Source organism: Rattus norvegicus, chromosome 15, assembly GCF_021556685.1.
Source record: "Rattus norvegicus strain SHRSP/BbbUtx chromosome 15, alternate assembly SHRSP_T2T, whole genome shotgun sequence".
NCBI classification, from domain to species: domain Eukaryota; kingdom Metazoa; phylum Chordata; class Mammalia; order Rodentia; family Muridae; genus Rattus; species Rattus norvegicus.
Genome location: NC_141548.1, coordinates 73,008,380 through 73,029,950, shown reverse-complemented (window position 1 = coordinate 73,029,950; position 21,571 = coordinate 73,008,380).

Here is a 21,571-nt window from a genome sequence, read left to right as displayed (position 1 = left end):
TGCCCCTTGCATGCCTGGAGAGAGAACATTTTCAATACGACCCTTGTCTGGTGCCATAATGCACAGGCAGGGCAAAGCACTCCTAAGACCTCACTCCTGAGATGACCCCAACCATGCAGAGATTCGAAAAGAAAAAGGAACAGAAGAATGTAGGCACAATGAAGAGAGGCAGAAATTTGAGATTCGCTGGTATTGTGGAACAACGTGATTTCAGTAGCCTGTGATGTCCCCTGGTTCTATAGTGGGGTTCTGGCTGGTCCTGGCACCAGAATCCACTTCTAGTTCTGTGGTCTTTCAGCAGCAGGAGTCTGTTATCACCAAAGGCCAGGAAGACATCCTTGGTCTGGCTGCTTCTAGGGACATTTTGTTATCTGAGTTTATGCAGAACTTATCCCTCCACTTATCTGGATATTTTTGGGGAGCAGATCTGGGACATAAAAACAAGAGAGCTGTCTCCATCCATAGCCAGTTATAGTACTCAAGAGAAAGAGACCAAACAGATGCCAGGAATTGGAGGTAAGCAGGCCCCTAGGGTACGACAGTAGAAGAGCTGGCTTTGCCACTTATCTCCAAAGCTGTGACATAGATAAAGAAAACCATCCTTCCTTCCTCCTCTACCACTCACCTCTGGAAGCAAGTGGGAGACCAGCCTCTGAGTGTGAAAGCAAGAGAACTGACCCTGTCCCTCACTAGCTGCAGCACTTACTTGAGAGAAAGTGCCCTCTACCTGTTCTGGGCCACATAATAGAGCTGACTCTGGGGGTAATAATGAGTTACCTGAAAGGAAGTACCCCAAGCTTCCAGGATTAATAGTATAACAGAAGCCAGGGACATGACTCATTTCAGAAATAACTCATTTCAGTGAATATTTGCAAACATAAAAATGTGGACAAAGGTGCACACTGTGGAACACTGTGGGACACAGGACAACTTTCAGTATAATTTTCTTTTTCTGCTGTGAGGAATGTTGGTTGGAGAGTGGGTATGATGGGATGGGGGAGGTGAATGGGACTAGGGAGCAGGATGTGAAACTCACAAAGAACCAATAAAAATGTAAAAATGTAAAATTTGCTAATTAGTTTCATGATACGTTTTTACATATGTAAATATGTACTGTTGGTGTTCAAACATTGTCTCCACAAAAACGTGGCATTTTTGTCATGCTGAGTGATTTTATTTTAATTAAATTAAGAGGTTATAAAAACAAACTCAATGTCATCAGCTTTTAACCTTTCTTGCTTCTCTGTCTCCAAGTGCGAGTACCAGAGACTTTAGAGCCTTATTTGCATCAGGAACAGACCACCCTCTTCCCTCACTCATAATTATTGTTTGTTTCATAAAAAATACTAAGGAATATGACTATACCTCTGTGGCTTTCCTTCCTGTATAAGGTCTATCATTCGAGCTCATTTATGTTTCAGAAGAGACTGTCTTCAAGACGCGTCCTACTATCAGAAACACTTTCAAGCTTTCATCATTTTATATATCCATTTTCTCCCTCATCGAGAAAAAAAAAGTAAATACATTCATAAACAATGCTAGCAGTGAATAATCACATCATTGACATCCCCAACCTGTTCTGTGAATCTCATTTGCCTGCTGAAATGTTTATATGCAATTTATCCTATTTCATCTGTATCTAATAACTTTGTAAAGGCTTCAGAATCAGGAGGGAAAACTCTCTTCATGATTTCGGGGATTCAGATACTAGAGGGACTGGACCCTTTCCACTTAATCAACATCTTATCAATTCAAGGACAGTATAGAACTTTACTTACTGGTCAGAACAATAGAAAAAAGATCATATCTCTGATCCAGTGAGGATAATAGATGTCCTGAATTTTTCAGACTTTGGTGAACAGATAACTATTTAATACCAGTTTCAGGAGCTACAGCCTTATGAAATTATTATGAAACAGGAGACCTGCTGATAATGTACAAAGACATGCATTTTCTGTTCAAGCATCTGGAGAGAACAAATCCCCTAAAGTAGAGTTCATTGCTCTAGAGGCTTTAGAAGTTCCCCACTGAAAATGTAAGTTGATGCAAAGGACCTGTGACCATCATCGACCCTTAACGTTTAAGAGTCTATCCCAATCTATTCTGTAAACTCCACCACCTTTATTATGATCTATATTATTTACCTAAATGTTTTGCTAGAGAACAAAGAGACTGACATGCTATTTGGAATCCAGTTGCAGATATCAGTAAGAGTTATTAGACAGTAATTTCTATTCTACATGGTAGGCATACGGTGATTTCAAATATAAATATAGAACAAAATAATATGATAAATCTTAAGAGCATTTCTCTAGTAGGAAATACAGTATATATAGTACAAAAACATATATTTAAATTGTAGCTATATTTTATCAGAGGTAAAAATAGGAAAAATACATATGGATAATATAAGTATTATAGTATTATTCAAGGAAAGAAAATACTATGAAGTTACAAAGATAATTGTCTTGTACTCTGGATTTTGGGAAGCAACTGCCCTTTTAAAATGAGACAAAGAACTTTACAAGTAACTTTTTTTTGCTGTTTTTTTTGTTTTAGATGAATTTCTTCAGAAGAAATTACAAGAAAATAGCCCAATAATGCAGTGCTGCCCACTCACCTTTACCAGATGACATAGAATGAATTTTACCTGTTAGAATTCTAAATATCCACGCAAAGCTTTTGAATTTGCCACTGTTTAAGTGGAATATGTAAACTTAAATTGAGCATGAATGTGCCCAACTCTGTAAGTGATGATGCCTTCTTCTTATGAATATGTATTAGTTTATCCAATAAAACTCCCATCTCTGGTTCACCACTCCACAGAATCAATAGGTTGAGGGGCAAAGTGGTTAAAAAGCTTTACTGTGATTAGGAAAGGTTTAAATGCTAAAGATACTGTTTTAATAGGGCATCCCAGCTCTCATGTAGAAGGAAAGTAATACAATAAGTTTTTAAAAGTATGCTCTAAGCATACATAAGAGATGCACAGAACAGTTTCACTTATGTCTTGACAGAATAATGACCGATTTTGTGTGTGTCATACATTATTATGTGATTGGGGATAACAAGGCATGCCACATTTTTTAAGTCCAAAATATTACAATATTTAAGGCTTTAGAATTTCAGAAAATGGAATGAAATAAAAGGATTATTTGTAATAGACAAAGTATTAGATAATGTCTTTCATTGTAGTGATAAAATTTCTAACAAAAATAAATAATTCTTTAAAAAATTAGCCCATATACATACATCCACCAAACCTAGACAATATTGTTGATGCCAAGAAGTGAATGCTGACAGGAGCCTGATACAGCTGTCTCCTGAGAGGCTATGCCAGAGCATTACAGATATAGAGGTGAATGCTAGCCTCAGACCATTCAACTGACAATGTGGTCCCAATTGGTGGAGTCAGAGAAAGGATTGAAGGAGTCGAAGGGGCTTGCTACCCCATTAAAAGAACAATACCAACCATCCAGAGCTCCCAGGGACTAAACCACTACTCAAAGAATACACATGGACATACCCATGGGCTCAGCTGCATATGTAGCAGAGGATGACCTTGTTGGGCACCAATGGGAGAAGCCCTTGGTCTTGCTAAGGCTGGACCCCCAAGTGTAGGGGAATTTCAGGGCTTGGAGAGGAGGAACACCCTCATAGAAGAAGGGGGAGGGCAGTGGGATAGAGGGTTTATGGATGGGAACCCGGGAAAGGGAATAGCATTTGAAATGTAAATTTAAAAATATCCAATAAAAATAAAAATTAAATTAAATAAAAAACATTATTTTGACTCATGGTTTAAGAGAATATATCTTCGTGAAAAAAAAAAAAGACATAATAGCTCCTTATCTTGCATCCAAGTTCTGGGAAGAGGCAAACAGCAGAATCCTAGATCTTTCATCTGCTTGTCCCTTTTATTCATGCAGATACTCAGCAAATATTTAGAATGAATTCCTGCTCTTCAGTTAAGTGTGACTTCACAAAAAAGCCAAGAGGAATTTTCTTTAAGTCTTTTGAAAATACAGTCCGTAACTTGGGACGTAGTTTGTTTGGTAAAGTTGATAAAGTGTAGATATAATATTCATGAAACTATATTTTAGAATCCTAATGAAGATGCTGAGGAACCAGAGGTTAAGGGTGAAGAGAGTAAAGAAAGGGAAAGATAAAACAACAAAAAGGAAAACACTTAAATAGTCGAAAATGAAGTCAAGTTGAAGGTGAAGAATATAAATCACAGACAGTTTAACACATTCGGTGTTTCACAGTGTCCTGATTCTCATTAGATACTGAGGGTTCTAAACATCCTTATTTTTTTTATTTGCTGCTTGAACTTTCTGGTTGCATTCAGCAAGAGGAAAACATATGGCTTCTAGTTACATAATCACTATTATTTTAAATTAAAACAATTTTGCTGATTTTGAGCATATTTTTATAACACTATCTTTTGCTTGTTTAATAGTGACACTGAATCTATTGTTTACTATGTCCTAGACAATTGCCCTACTACTGACATTTTCCTACTCAGCCATGAAATTGTGCTTACAAAGAGCTATAATTCATTAGAGGTGCTAATGGTCTGACAGACACTGTACACTGCTTGTAAAAATATAGGCAAACGTTTGCAAAGCTGGATGATGTGATATAAACTGAGTCTTATGACCTTTACAGACCTGAGATGGTTCTGTCTAAATTCTTAGCTGTCCTGTTTCACATATCCTGCCGAAGAATTTCTTTAATATTCAGATACCATAATTCTGGACATCTGTTTTCATGTTGAGCACAAGAGTTCCAGCAATAAAGTCTGTATCCTTTCTAAAAATTAATCTCACCTAGTACTAAAATTTTTGTGCCTTGCATGATATTGATAGTTGCAGGTGAGAAACATTTTCTGTTATTTCTCACATTTTTGCAGGGGAAGTCAGATGTATTACCTTTTTATCACATAGCAATATATGAGATAATATATTTATTGCACTAATTTGTTCTTGTTTTATTTAAAATTTTTTTCATGGTTGATCATTAATATTCCCAATGAGATTTAAAAACAAATGTTGTATTATTCAGATCTATTATTGACAGGGTCTCCAGATTGTCATAAGTATATTAGGGTTTATTAAAATAAGGACTATAGAACTTCTTAGGTTAAAAATGACTTTAATTAAAATAAATATGTAAACAATTGAGATGAGGTAAGCCCATTTTTTCTATTAATAAATTGCCTGATGATAGAAAAATTTCCAAGTGACATTTTCTGTGAGTATTTCTATTTTTTAAAAAGAATTGTTTTAAACTGGTAAGTTTTTAACATTGTTTGATGGACAGGTCTTATACCATAAAGTTAACTAATAACAAATTATACTAAATACATGTTAAAAACTGAGCCAGCGTCCAGGTAAAACAATTGTAAGATTATTAAATACAATTATAAGGGAGAATAGAGCTCAAACAGAAGTCATATAAAGATAAGTCTAGGGAATTTTAGCAACTTTTGCACTAGTTAAAGACACTATGGAAATGAAATTGTATGCATCGTTACCTTTTAATTGGTACTTATATTCTAATTGCTTCTGTGACATTGAGAGATACGTGGAGTCTCTTCTAATGTTTGCATTTTAAAAATGGATGCTCAGTTTTTACTTATTTGTTAAGTTTTGTTCCTGTGACAAAAATGCCTGACATGCCATAGGAGAAAAACATTGATTTTGTTGATCATATTTTCAGATACTTAAGCCTTGATTTCGCTGAACTGTAGTTCCTGGTGAGGCAGAACGTTATTGCCGTAGGAGTATGTGGCGGGAACTCCTCAATTCATGGGTGTGAACTGGAGTCTAAAAAGGAACACTAACCTGAGAACATGAGTGCAGTGACATAGCTTCTCCAGATACCTTGGTGCTTTAAAATTTCAGTATTTCCAACTACCACTACAGTCTCTGGGAATGGGGTCTGGTGAGTACCTTTGATGCATGACAACTTCAAAATGATATTTTAGACATTAAGTATAAAATGCCAATGTGTAAATTTAAAGACTTGTTGAATGCTCATCTCATCAGGGAATGTTATGGGGAAGAAGCTAAATGAATGATAGAGCTGGCCTAAGGGTGGTGTGCGGCTGTTCTTTCCTTAAGTTGCTTTTATTGTTTGTAGGTTGGGTATTTGTCTTCGTAATGTGAAATCAGTTAAAGCAGCTTTCTTGTTAATAACTTAAAATGAGTTAATTTTCTATGTACCTGCTAGTTAAAAAGCATGTTCTTTCCTCCTTTCCTCCTTTGTATAACTTTAAACATGAATAGAACTACCCAGTAGGTTTGATAATATTCTTTAGAGGGTTAAATTGCTTGCTGGCCAGTCTGATGACTTGAGTTCAATCCCCAGGACTCACAGGATAGAAGGAGAAAGCTAATTTCTACAAGTCAACTTCTAATGTCTATTTGAGCATCATGCTGCTTATGTGTGCACACACACATGCGTGCAAACACACACACACAAACACACATACACCACACACACACAAACACATGTACCACATAAACACATATATACACACAAACACACACACACATACAAACACACACACATGCACAAACACAAACACACAGAGAATAAGTAATAGATATCATAAAAAGGTTAGAAAACATTCTGAAATACAACCACTAATAACTGTCACATACCTTGAATATTTTACTGCTTTGAGTTGTTCTCTGTCATTTTATCTGTGTCATCATCCTTGAATTACCCTTGCAAAAAATTTAGTGCAATAAAAATAATAGAGAAGTTAATTTTCAAAAATTAACGAGATCTCTAATGAAGTTCTCAATAGAATTGTCCCGTTCTTGGCACTTCTAACAGAATTGGTCATTAAGCTCTTATTATAGCATGCCTAGCCATTTCAACCTTGTCTTCAACTTTTTATCAAATTTTCATTAGATACAAGTTTCACAGGCTTGCAGGCCACATTGTCAGATTCAATCACAGCAAAGACCCCTCTTACTGTATCAATTTTATCTCTTAATATATTCATTATTGTGGCACAATTCACCACATGAAATATACAGAGAGAAAGCAATCATTTTCATTCATATTCACAAAGGTTTCAGTTCAGGTTTTAGTTATTGGTTCTGTGGAGTATGGAACTCTAGTCAAGACAGATTATCATACTGGAAACATGTGGGAGAGTCTTTTGACCTAATTTAGAACAGAACACAGAAACAGGGGTTAGGAAAATACCACTTTCGTAGACATGAATCCAGTAGACTGGATCTTTAGCAGCTTCTCGTTTGCTATACTCTCTTAAACCTAAAAGTACCACAGGTTATTGACTATTATTTGTGTCACTAAAAAATAAGAGAATGAAATGAGAACAGGAAATATCCAAGATACAGAGCAAATATAAACATATAGGACACTTAACAAAAGAAAATTATGGGAAGGGAGAAAATATCTCTTTTTGCCCTGTCCAGAATGGGCTTACAACTTCCAGAAAGGCTAAAACAAGAAAATATCTAAATGTAGATCTAGGTGAGAGTCTCCAACTACAGAAAATAATGTTTTTTTTTATAACATTCAGAGGAGTACTGAAAAGGGGTCATTTTCACATTCTTGATGTTATTTTCTATAAGGAACAGGAACTGAGCTATACATACACTGGTACACATACTCACAATTTCAAACTCTAGGATTCAGTATTAAGATTATTTCTCATACCCATTCTTCTTATTTGCTTCTCTGGCTAGTGCTTAATTTTTGTGCTCCATACATGAACAATATAAAGAGTACTCACATGCCCATACAGAAATATCAAAAACAGAATTCCAGTGGAAGCCAAGATCTGAAGATTTCTAATTACTTAACTAATGAAAAGTCCTCATTGTAAAATGTAGTCAGTTCCAATTGCTGTTTTATTTGTTGTTCTTGTTGTACAGAGGGATATTTTCGATACTGCAAGCACTTTATTCATGAAAAAAAAAAGGAAATGGGGATAGAGAAATGCATGGTTTGCATTTGCCACAATGAAACCCATCAAAATACACAAAAACATAGGTTAATGATAAAAACTAAAAATGAAGTGGAAACATCTTCATTGGAAGGTAATCTGTGGTGTCTGGTAGATACATAATAACATAAAAATGGATCAGAAGTTCTTCATGGTGCAATTCTTTAATTCAGTTCTTCATACTATGCTGACCCCCCAACAATAAAATTATTCCATTGCTACTTCATCAGTATCTACTTCATAATTTTGCTACTGTTATTTTTATTTTTATTGGATATTCCTTTATTTACATTGTAATAGACACATGATGAAAACTTTGTTGCTTTAATCATACACACTGTATTTTTCTTTCACATTTACAAATACATGTAAAAGAGTTATGAGTCATTTATATACAAGTTGAAATACTAAAGCATTAGTCACATACAAGTTGGAGAGCAATTGTCCCCTCAAGATCTATAAGTTGGCAATATATCTATGTTTATAAGTTGTTAAATAAAGGAATTTTCAAGAAATATCTCATCGTTTAATCAATTTCAGAACAACAATATGAATGGACAATTATCTGAAAACAATACTTTAGTTAATGTACATTCTCATATAATGTAGACCAATTATTTGGGAAGAATAAGCTTTAGGTAAGGCAATTTTAAGATGATGAATGGCTATACTTTTTCAAATTAGTTTTAGATTGCTCACAAAGATTAATGTACTAAAACTTCAACATTTATTTGACAAAATACCCTGAATTACCATCCTTGTTAAAAAATAAAGTAAAATTCCCTGATTTGCTAGTTATATGGGCAGGGCATAGAATGTAATAACAAAGTTTTTGCCTCATTTTTATTAGTTCTTTCGTATTTTGTGCAGTATATTTTGTACATATGTACCTCTGTCCCCACTCCTCCCAGATGCATACTCATTCCTCTTTCAACCAAGTAAAATATATATCATTTTAAGCCCTTCAAGAATAGTTTATATTTCTAATATACTCAGATTTTCAATTTTAATTGGCCTGTGGTTTATTTATTAGGGCAGAATATTTTTACCAAAAATTAATCTCCAACTTTCAAAACTACCTTACTTCCCATTGGCTTCTTGAATGGGATGCGAGTTCATGGCTATTTCCCCTCTCCAGGCTGGAATTATGCCTGACCTGATTCTGTAGAGGTCATTGCATATTTTCTGAGCCATTGTGTACGTTTACATTCAACTAACCTGAAATGTCCAGAAAATGCTATTTCCTTGTTGTGACCACTTACGGTTTTCATAGTCTTCTGATCATTCTTCTGCCATAATCACTGTCCCTTGAATGGAGAATCTGTAACAACACAGATGTCCCATTTAGAACTAATCATTCTGCAATGACTTATTCTATGCACACTGATCAGTTGTGGTCTCTGTATTATTTATCTGTACCAAATAAAAGCTTCTCCCAGGAGGGATGACCTATGCAGTAATTCATAGGAATAATAGTGGTTTATCAGGAGCTAATTTAGTACTCTGCCCAATTCAACACCATGATTTTATAACCACAAAATTTTTGCCTAAGTAATAGAGCTTCTCCCTAAAAACCATGCTATTATTTACATCAGTGTATAAAATTAATTATTTTAACATAAATTCAGGTAGTAAATTAATCTTGTGGCTGTATTTCTTTTTCTCATGCTACACAATAACGACACAAGATTTACTTCAATCTGCACTTCAATAGTTGACCAGTTATTGATCTACCTTAACCTATAAAATAATCTATTTCCTAGCTATGAGTACAATATACTTGCTTCCTCTTATTGGTCGGACTCTGGGTTTCAGGTGTGTTTCAATGATCTCTCTCTGACCCCTTCCTCATGGCCCTAATTCCTCCAATCTCCTAGCCGATATGAACCTCCCCAACCCCTATGGCAGGTAAGAACTACCATATTACCATATTCTCTCTTTTACACAACCATTGGGTAATCAGCATTTATTGACAAGTCAGAAAATGAGTAGTAATTTTTTAAACAAATTTGACACAGGAGATTCTTAATACAAGCATTACAATGCTATGTCTAGATTGAAACAAGATATAAGGGCAGAAAATCATCATTTGGATGACACAGGGTATTATACAGTGAACAAGAACATTATGCCTAAACCAATAGGTATGTCTTGTCAGGCTTGATACTGTTGTAGGCCACATGTTCAGAGCTTGGCAAGTCTAGAGTTTTCTTTGCTCTTCCAATATTATTAATAGTTTTAATTATATCCTCTCTCTTTCTCTTACGCTCTTATAAATTCAATGAAACTAAGATATCAGGAATTTCCATTTCTTAAAGTTTCAGTCATAGAAGAAAACAACATGATATTATAAATTTATCAGGTCTATACATAGACAATAAACTCCAAATTATGATTATGATTGACTGAGAAAAGTGACAACTACTTAATTCCAAATATAAGCCATAATATTATCAAATATTATAAACCTTGAGTTTGAATTTTATATAGCAGTTATTTTAGCTGGAATAAATACCATTTTCTTTAATTCCCAAATGATCTAAACTAAATTTTTGATGTCTAAATTGTAGGCATGCCTGGACAAAAACAATCCTCAAAGCAAGTTTGAATCAAGGAATATGAGTCATGATCAAAAATAGCCTACAGATATAAACATCGTTTGTCCTTATTGTCACAGAAAAGAAGTCACAATGATGAGAAAGGCATGTAAGAAGGGAGCTGGGCATGACTTCATTGTAATATCATGGTCTGTCAAACTCAGCAAGAAGATGAAAGATGAAACTCCTTCCACACAAGGAATAGTGAACTAATGTAAATGTGACTAAGATATAAACATTCATAGCTCAACTCCAGTATTTTGATTCCTACAGCAAGACTCTCTGCTCCAAATTTTGCAGGATATCCTCAAGCAACACCACCATCTGGATGCAGAGTGTTCATATACATGAGCCAATGGGGTTTTACTAATTCGAAGTACTATGCAAAGGATACCTTAGTATAAATGAAAGACAAAACCTCTTGTCAACCAAAAGCTCACAGAGAAAGTGAAAGAGAGAAGAATCTGGGGTGGAGGAATTAGGGAGAGAGAGAGAGAGAGAGAGAGAGAGAGAGAGAGAGAGAGAGAGAGAGGGAGGGAGGGGGAGAGAGAGAGAGAGAGAGAGAGAGAGAGAGAGAGAGAGAGAGAGAGAGAGAGAGAGAAGAGGAGATTCAACTTACCAGAGGGAAAAAAATTACCACCACAGAAAGATCCAATTATCCAATAATTCCAGCTAGTTACTTCAAGGCAAACAATTGTATCTAATCAGAGTGCAGTACTTTTTCTTTTTAATACATCCCATGCAGTTCCAAAAAATTAAATCATCTTTATCTAATTCATAATAAAATTTTCACTTGGGAGTTCCCAAACAGAATTAGCATTTTCCATTCACTTACAGGCCACAAGAGATCTTCAAATACACCTGTTTATCTACGCCTCTTAATGTTTCTGTGAATTGCAGCCAGAAACATAAACAAATTATAAGCCTTCCTTGTCAAGCAAATTGTTCAACAGGAATCCTAATTTTGGTTAAGAAAGATCACCAGAAGGTTGGCAAGATACTACACATTGGCTAAAAGCCATGAACAATAAGGAAACAAAAGAACAACGTGGCTCATTGTGCTCTACCCATGAGAGTTCACCAGGGAAACAGTTTGAGGTGTACAGGTTCCAAAACATTCATTTTCTTTTTCTTCAGTTTTATCACAATTAGTGAAGGCTATGAATGCTGCCTACCAAGGAAAGTAACTGAGAATCTGAAAACACAATTAGATACAAGAGCTGCAAAAACTCCATCCATTTTTCTGTATAACCTATAGCAAATAAGATGTCGAGAAACTCTGAGAACACCATATCCAAATAACAACAGGCACCACTGTACCACTATGGTCTATGAAATTCAGTTACAGCATCATCTAGCTGTAGGGCCAGACTATGTGGTTGTTTCTATTAACAAAGAACCCATTATAGAATCTGAAAAATATATTTGTAATTAATATCATGTGTTTTCAATATGTATTTGAAAAATGTGTATGTTTATTGTTTTGAGGTAAAATGAGCAGAGGAACATTCTGTTTATTTTTTGCATCTTTCTGTCTTTTATTTTTGCATTTGATCATATCAGTACTTACAATTGGAATTCATTGGAAGTGATTATTGTGACTGTAACATCCAATTGTTCTTTCAGATGCTCTGTTTCTTTCTCTGGTAGCCAGTATTCATAGCCTTTAGTAGTTGTAATACAACAGAGACAAAAATAAGGTGAATATTTTGGACCATGTACACCTAAACTTGTTTCGTTGTTGGAAACCGTATTGGAATGATAAAACAAAATCTTGGAAAATATGTCATACTGTGGTCTCTTCTACAGCAGATAAGACAATCTCAGAATTAAGTCTCTTCCAGGCTCCAGGATCCAGGGTTTTGGAGTTGGATCTTCTTCAGAACCAACGTGCTACTTGTTATAAAGAAGGGAGGATCAAAAGCACAATTTTGCTGAAAATAATCTATAGTTATGGTTATGACTTTTCTGGATTCTCTAAGAAATATCATTGCATCTTCTTTATCCCTGGATGCTAGCCACAAAAACTAAACCCGCCATAAAGAACGTCTCAGTTTGGGTAAGTTTTTTTCTTTAAATGGGCGAAAAGGTAAATTAAAGAAACAAAAGCAGAAAGGTTTATTTTGTCAAAGCTTGGGAGATTTCAGCTACAGTCATTTGGCTTCTGGTCTTTGGTCTATAGAAATATAGATCTCGATGCTAATCATATACAGGAAGAAAATTTATTCAAGCACAAGTCCAAGAAGCAGAGACACAGAATGGCATACCACCCACACCAAAATTCCTGCTACTGTCTTTTAACTGAGCTTTCTGGAAACACTTCAGATTTAGATCACAGCACTGAACGGTCTGTTCTCACTGCAGACCATGGTGTCCTTAATACACAGGAGTCCTGCTTTAGACTACAAAGGAACTCTAAATGTCTGCACTTCGTTTTTTATTCTTACATTATTTCCCTTTGTTCAGTCTCATTTTGTTTTGGCAGCCAATGTTTCTTGGAATCTTAAGTGTAAAAACAGGCTCTTCCTTCGGGCCTTTTGTTTTCATTCTAAAGTCTTCTGTGTAACACAATATTTTGATTAAACGAATTTGCAATACCCTTCTCCTTTTGACTTTTCTCTTGTTGTAGAAAGATTATGACTCACCCAAAGTTCCTCCCGCATTCACATGATTTGAATGCTTGGTCCCAGGTAGTTGTATTGTTTAGGGAGCTTGTGGAAACTCTACCTCAGTTAATGGAGTTAAATGAAAGATGACACACTTTTAGGTTATGCTCATACTGGTTTCAGGTTTGCTCTCCTCCTTCCTAATCGACTCTGATGGTTTGAAACCCTGCTACTTTTGCTGGTCAGTCATTCTATCTCAACTAACAGAGGGAGATCTTGTCCAACTATGGGATACCATAGGTCTTTTTTGGTCTCTTGTTTTATGTAATATTTTAGTATATGAACAAAAAGATTATCAACACCAAGGACATCAGCAATAGCACTAGTGTTGAATTAAGTATCTCTAACAAGAGAAACACTTGTATACAATGTTAAGAGAGAAAGCAGGCATTTGAGTAAATAAAAACCATAGATTTGGGGGAAGGAAAGGAATCTCTAAACTACTGATAAGAAAGACATAGAGTCTGAAACAAGATTGACACAGAAAATAACTCTTGTCACACGAGTGTAATATTCAAGTAATTCGAAACCAGTAAGTCAAAACTAGATTCCTTACAGAGGGGAAGAATCTCAATGTTAGCAGATTTTGTAACGTCAGCACTGTTTTGATCACATACTAAGTAATAATTTATAAGTGCTGAAGCATGTATTGTTGGAACATATTTATATTCTGGGCTTGATGACCCTTGCCTCTATCCCTAATGTTTGTAAGGCAGGAGTCAGATGTTTGTGTGTTTATGGCCAGCCTAGGCTACACAGTAAGACACTGTGCTAGGAAAACAAAGATGTTTCTTGGAAGCCTTCTGAATATTTGGATCACATATAATCTTGTTTAAATTATCTCAGATAAATATAATAGAAATTAGCACAAATGTTTTCTTAATGAGGAGCACTAATATTTTAGCAAATTTATCATGACATATTTGTTGAATTTTTGAATAAAAAGAAATGTAGTGGTAAATGGTTGTTTGCTAGATACTGGCATATTGACATATTTAAAAAGTTAGGGACCTCAAAAATGTGAATTGAAAAAAAAATTGAAAGGTCTGCAAATAGGAATGACCTCACACTTGAGTCTGCTCCATAAATCCATGTGTCATAATTCTCAGCCACTGCTGTCTGCTATTTTCTGCTTCTTAAATTCTACCCTTGTCATATTATGTTTACAGATTTTCAAATGGAGTTCTTGAAGGTATCCTTGATTTCTGCTAGCTCATTGTTTTTATCACTTACAAAGAGTTTAGTATATTTAATCATACTCACGTCATATTTGAGTCCAGAGAGAATTTTGCAGTAGCCTTTGTAGATTTTCTCCTTTCTTCTATATTGGAATGCTTTGGATTTTTTCATATGCCAATTATTTATTCATATTCAGGACATGTAAAAAGATGTTCTAGCTCCTCTCATATCAAGCAAGAGTTCGATTTCTGGCATAGACAGAGAAAATATTATATCCTGAGTTTTTTGAAGATAGGACAGAGAGAAGTGGGATTCACTATCATGTTGCTCTTCTGCCCATCTTTTCTCTGACATTTTAAATCTTTGACTTGATTTTTAAGGTGTTTCTTGGGAAACACCTTAAGCACATTGCTATTTAGAGAACTTACGTTTGCAAGTATCCGGCCTCTTTTGATTTTACTTGCCTTTCCACTACACCCTTTCACAGAGAATTACAGAAAAAATTATCAAATGAGATAGCTTTTCCTCCTTAAACAATTACTGTTTCTAATGATCATTCCTTAGGTGTTTAGAAGCTTTTAGAAGCTTAATGTAAGACTTGCTAAGTTAAACTCATGAGATAGAAACATCTGCTGGGCATGCGCAGGAGTTGTTGCAGTATATATGGCAATGTAATGAAATGAGGGTCATATACTTCAAATAAAATTTTATACTACGAAAGGTAAATGATTTGTCATCAAGTTTATACATTATTAAATTATCATTCATTTGTATGAGGCTCTAGACTACATATAATGCAAATTTTGAATCATGAAGGAAGTCAATGATAAAACAAACTTTAAAAACTTTAGTGTAAGTGTCAAGGTCCATAGAAGTAAGAAGACATTACTCAGGAATCAGAGCTCTATTGCCCCATTTTAGGATCAATTTATTGAACTTATTTTATCAGACTTAAGCTCAAGCACCACTACCTACTGAATCATCATACAAGCTAACACATAATGTATGTATTACAAGTATCATTTAAAGAATTGCTCCATATGGCCATAGATTAATCTGGATGAGGATTATTAACACCTAAATTTTGACAAAATTATACATTTTAAAATAATGGTAAGTCAAAATAGTGTTATTGACATAGGTTCAATTGTTATATATCAATGAGGAATTAAGTTATCAAGGTAGAAAAAGATTTGCATTATTTAGTCTAAATTTCAGTATCTTGATGACTAAAACATAAATATATTTACTAGCCTACTGTGATGATCAACAAACTTATTCTATAAAATCTGTATATCAAATATTTTATAACTTTGTATGTCAAACAAAGTGTTTTTAATATTCTAAATTATGGCCTACAACTTTTTCATTATGTCTCTAACTATATTGAAAATGATAAGATTTCAGTTAGATGATTAACAGCTCATAACTATGAGGTTTATGAGGCTCAAAATCAAGGGGACTGGTGCCCATTAAGTTAAATAATAAAAAAATAACATCTCCTGTCTTCTTCTTCTTCCTCTCTGTCTCTCTGTCTCTATGTCTCTCTCTCTCTCTCGTGTGTGTGTGTGTGTGTGTGTGTGTGTGTGTGTGTGTGTGTGTGTGTTTGTGCTTTAGGTTATGTCTGTGTGTCTTACAAGCATATTTAGGCACTGCTTAGAAGAAAGGCACTATGATGGCATTTAAACAAAGTGTCTTAAAGGATAGGCAAAACCCATCATCAGAAACTTATTTTTCTAGAATTTTTGCCTAGTACTTATTACCTCAGAAAGTATGAAAAAATAAATTACAGGCTTATAAATGTCTACAAGTTTCTAAATGACGCGGCATTCTATGGTAGTGCTATCAGACCAAGAAGTTCTCATTTTTTTAAAGTAACTTTTTAAAATATATGAAACTTCCCTCTTTTCTATCATTTTACAAAATAAGAATACTTTTCACAAATGGTTACCCTTTGTCCAATCCTAGTATAATGGAAGGAATGTTCTTTGGAAAACACTGGGTTACAGAATTTAATCTAGTATGAACCAGAAGCATTTATTTTATAGTTTTTAAATTTGTTATGCATGGGGGATAGAGAAATGGTCCAACGGTTTAGGTCACTGGCTGGTCTTCCAGAGGATATAGATTCTGTTCCCAGATCTCTCAATGGCAATAAACAAGTTTCAGTGACTTCAGTTCCAAAGGGCCTATTTCCCTTTCCTGGCCTCCATAAGTGCTGTATGAATATGGTACACAGACCCATGCAGCAAAATATCTCTACACAAAAGATAAGAATAAAATGCAAAACTATATTATACAAAAAGACTAAAAAAATAACTGCTTTTACTTTCTTGCAAATATAGAATGATAGAGACCTATAAACATTTGAGGATGACATAAGAAATTCAAACGTGAATTTTTGTTCCAGGTATGTATTTATATCGGATAAAATCAGATAAACAATTATCTTCTAAATTAGCTGAGACCGAATTTCAATTTTAAAAGGCCATGCAAATACTAATTTTGAGAGAAATACTAAAACTTCTAATATTATATAATGGCATAAAAGGAAAATTTATGAAAGTAACAGCAAAATTAAGAGGGGAGTGCAGGACAGAGAGATAAAAACAACAAACATTAGAATTGCATTTGTTGAAATGTTCTTTCAGGGTAATTAACAGATCTGAGGCATGTGGTGAAGCCATCTCCCTGCATCTCCCCTCTCTGCTCTACTTTCTTCTCTTTCAGAAAATGTGTTTGTTAGACTCCTCAAGTTTAGTGATTTAATCATCGTACCTCTCTGCGGGACTTAGAGCAGGTAAGGTTCCCAGAGACTCATATACTTGAATGCTTAGCCATAGGAAATGCCACTATTAGGAGGTATGGCATGCTGGTGGAAGTCTGTTGCTATGGAGGCAGGCTTTGAGGTCTCCTATGCTCAGTCAATGCCCACTGTCACAGTCTTCTGCTGCCTATGGATTAATGCATAGAACGCTCAGCTATTTCTGTATCAACATGTCTGTCTGTACTTGCGATTTTTGATTCCAGGAAGATAATGGACTCAACCTCTGAAACTGTAAGCCAACTCCAATGAACTAGCTTACAATTCTTTTATAAGAGTTGTTATGATCATGGTGTCTCTTCACAGCCATGTAAACAAAACTAATTCAGTACTAGGAGTGGGGTTTTATTGTTTTAGGCCAGACTATGACTTTGTAGATTTTGGGACTTTGGGGTAGGAGAGCAGTGGAACACTTTAAATGCTGCTTAATGGGCCATAGTAGTAGAAGCATGGAAGACAGAGGTACTGAGGGTGATTTTAAGTGTGGGGTATGTGTCAAGTAATTTCAGAGAATATATATATACTATGCTGTCTACAGATTATTCTTGTGATTTTTTTCAGAAATGAGATTCCTTTGTGCTTGTCTAAAGAGTCTGCCTGAGGGTAAATTGAAAAGATTTTGTTAATTGCTTTGGCATCGGGAATCTCAATAGCCTAGTGTAGACTCAGTTGTATGTTTCTACCGATTACTCTTGTGCATTTTGAACATTTTGAAGAAAAGGACCAAGCTGAGCAAGGAAAAAGAAAAAAATGTACAGATTGAGGAGATAAAGAACACCTAAAACTGGAGCAAACTCCAAGGTAGCCAATATAATCAGTGAAGGAAATCATTGAAAACAGAAAGCAGATAAAAATGTTCCAGCTCCCAAATGTTGTTGTAAAAATATAAAAAAATAAAAAAAGTAAGGTTGTCTTTTATCCCCACTAGGTCTAGCACCAGAGTGACCCAAGATCTGCTAGATATCTTGGTGAAAACACATCCCAACTCCACAGCGGCCCAGTGTCTGCTGCCACTGCACACTTTCTTACACTCAAACCATCACATAAAAGAACACACAATGCAATAATCTTTGACCCAAATGGTAACATATAATTGCCCACCTAAACATACAGAGCATGGTACCATCCATCCCTTAAGAACATTAATAACAACCTGTAAATACACAGAACGGAATCTTAATGTCACCTGCCATGGTTTCTCTCCCTCTCCCTCCTGTTTCTTTCTCCCTTCTGTCCCAGTCTCTTCCTCTTCCTTCAAACTTCTTCCCACCCATCCTTCCTTCTCATCCAATGACAGGCCTCCTTCCATCCTGTACCTGCCCCTCACCTGTATTTTACAAATTCAATGGGGAGAAGGTTCTGGCTAAGTCACCTGAGTCCTGAGCATGTGACTAGGCAGCAGTCCTTGGGGCAGTGGAATTAGCATCAAAATACAGATAACTCCAGGGCAAACCACAACACCCAAAAGCAGCAGAACTTAGCCATTTCATCCAAATGGTTCTGATTTTAAAATCAAAATACAGGAAAATGCTTATGGAATTTCCCTCTGCAACTGAAAAAAAGAGCTGAGGTCCAATATATGGCCAGGGTGTCTATATATTGAGTCCCAGAGAATCCATTATGTAAAATGGGTTATGTAATCTCCCTCTGCAACCAAAGAAATCCACTATGTTCAAATGTGCACCCATGCACGGAGGCATAGGGTATCCATTATGTGAAGATGGATTGCCTTGGAGGCTTCAAGATTTGGGGGGATTCCAGAGTCATGACCTGTCAAGAAAACCTACTGAGAGTGGAACCCGTCCAAGAGAAAGAAGTGCCTTGCAGTCAACAAAGTTGAAATGACTTCAAGACCTGAAGAAGAGTTTGACATCAGACATGGAAATGCAAAGTTTGGAGTTTGTGCAAATGTTTCAGTTTGATTGTGCTACAATTTATTCACTATTCTCCCTTTCCTATGCTTTGGAATGGTAATGTGCATCCTGTGCTGTTATGTGATTTGCTTTTATATTTGATTTTATAGGAGGCTGCAGTTAAGAGACTGTATGAATATCAGAAGAGATTTTGAACATTGAACTTTCAAGCAAGTTTGAGACTGTCATAGACTGTGGGGACTTTTGACATTAGACTGAATATAGTTCTCCGTCATGGTATTACTGTGAGCCTAAGGGGGCCCTGGAGTCAAATGTGGTGGTTTGAGTAATATGATTCCTCTAGACTTATATTTTTGAAAACTTAGCCATAACCAATTTTACTTTTATTTTGTGTGACCTTGTTGGAGAAAATATGTCACTATGAAGGAAGGTTTGAAGTCTCCTAAACTCAAGCTACTCTGCATTTTACAGTTGCCTTCTGCTGTCTGTAGATCAAGATGTAAAATTCTCAACCATGTTTCTAGCACTGTATCTGCCTCAATCATGCCATGTTTGATTCCATGGTGATAATGTACTAAACCTTTGGAACTATAAGCCAGCCCCAATTTTCTTTTATAAGAGTTGCCATGGTCATGCTGTCTCTTCACAGTAATTGAACCCAAACTAGAACATTCATATTTTTGCTTATCTCTGTTGAAAACACTATAACACAGTTTCAATACATGGGTATATCACCACATAAAAGACAAGAAAATGATTCTGAGTCTTAGTACAATACATACATTATAGTGGAAACATAAACTAAATATCTAGTAGGACCTGACCATCTTAGTATTTTTACTTCCCTATTTTATCTACTCTTTCTGTGAATGTCATCACTCATTCACATAGATATATAACAAATTCTAAAAGTTGTACATCAAAATATTTAGGTGGAAAATATTTAGATGTAAACTAAAATGTCATCCAACATTTCCTCCAGACAAATTCAAAGAAGTCAGTGAAGTACAAAAACAAGTTCAGAGCTTAATGTGTTACTGAATATGGTAGGGAGCAAAAATGCAAATTATTTGACAGAAAAGTATCATCGTAGTTGCATGAGAAATGTTGAGTAGGCCTACGTGAAACAGAAGAGATGTGGAAGAGTAGCTCAGATCAGGAGATGAAGGCAGAAAGATGAGGTTGAAAGGAACCTTGCAGAGTAATGACATGTGGTAGAATAACTGGGACAGATTTATAGAGAGGAAAAAAAGAAAGGGTGGAGATCATCATTATCTGGAGTGATACGAAAACCAATTTCATCCTGTTCTTTTGTAAGAAAAAATATAAAAAATATAGGAAGCATAACTGTATTTTGTAAAAGGAAAGTAAGTTCAGAAATTAATTTGAAACGGGAAACCTGGTGTTAGATTGATTTTGCTACTCCAAGACTAGACAATAAAAATGCAGGGGAAGAATGACCTTGACACACATATTTCTGGGTGGAAATTACTCCGTTTAATATTCACCATGGCTTCTACATATATTTGAGTTTGTGTGTGTGTGTGTGTGGGGGGGGTGTGTCTGTGTCTGTGTCTGTGTGTATGTGTATGGTGATGTGTGTTAGATATTTAAAATCATTATAAAGGTAAAATAAAGAGGAAAAAATGAAATTGATCTTATGCCTATGAATGAAATCTAAACCCAAGATTAACTACTAATTATTTTCTAGTAACTTGGTTATTTCAAATTTACATAATTGTTTTAAAATAACTAAATAATATATAGTTAATTACTTAAATCTGAAAAAATAATAAATTCCAAAATATTGTCAGAATAAGGACCTGCAGCTTCTAAATGAGAATAAATAACCGAAGAGTACTCATTGAGATTTTACAAAATATATATGAATCAATTTAAATTATGAAATACAATTAAATTTAGTTTTTGAAATATATAATATTGGGTTTAAAAAAAATCAATGTATTAGACCAATTGATGTAACTCATCATAGCTGTATTACAACATAAGATATTTAATTTAACCAAAATTCATAAATAAATAATAAAAAAATTTAAAAATCTTTAAAAATAGACAATTCAATGATAACCTGAAGTTGAGTTATTCAATTTTCTAGGTATTTCTTTTACTTTTATTACAGTTACTACGATAAAACTTATAAATAGTCTCATTTTTTTAAAACTCTCGATTGTTAACAAAATAACTTATTTGAAGTACTTAGCTAATAATTTGATGATAAAATTTTCTGTGGTTCTCATTTGCTAATCTTTAAAATAATCTCTTACTTGTTCTCAATATCTGTCTCTTCACCACACTCCAAATTTCTAACCCTATGCCACTTATCCAACAATAACAAAACACTTGAAAACATGTTTTGACTTTCATCAGCCACTGTGCACTATCTGAAGAAGTTAAGGTGCTTTATAAGATACTAAATATTT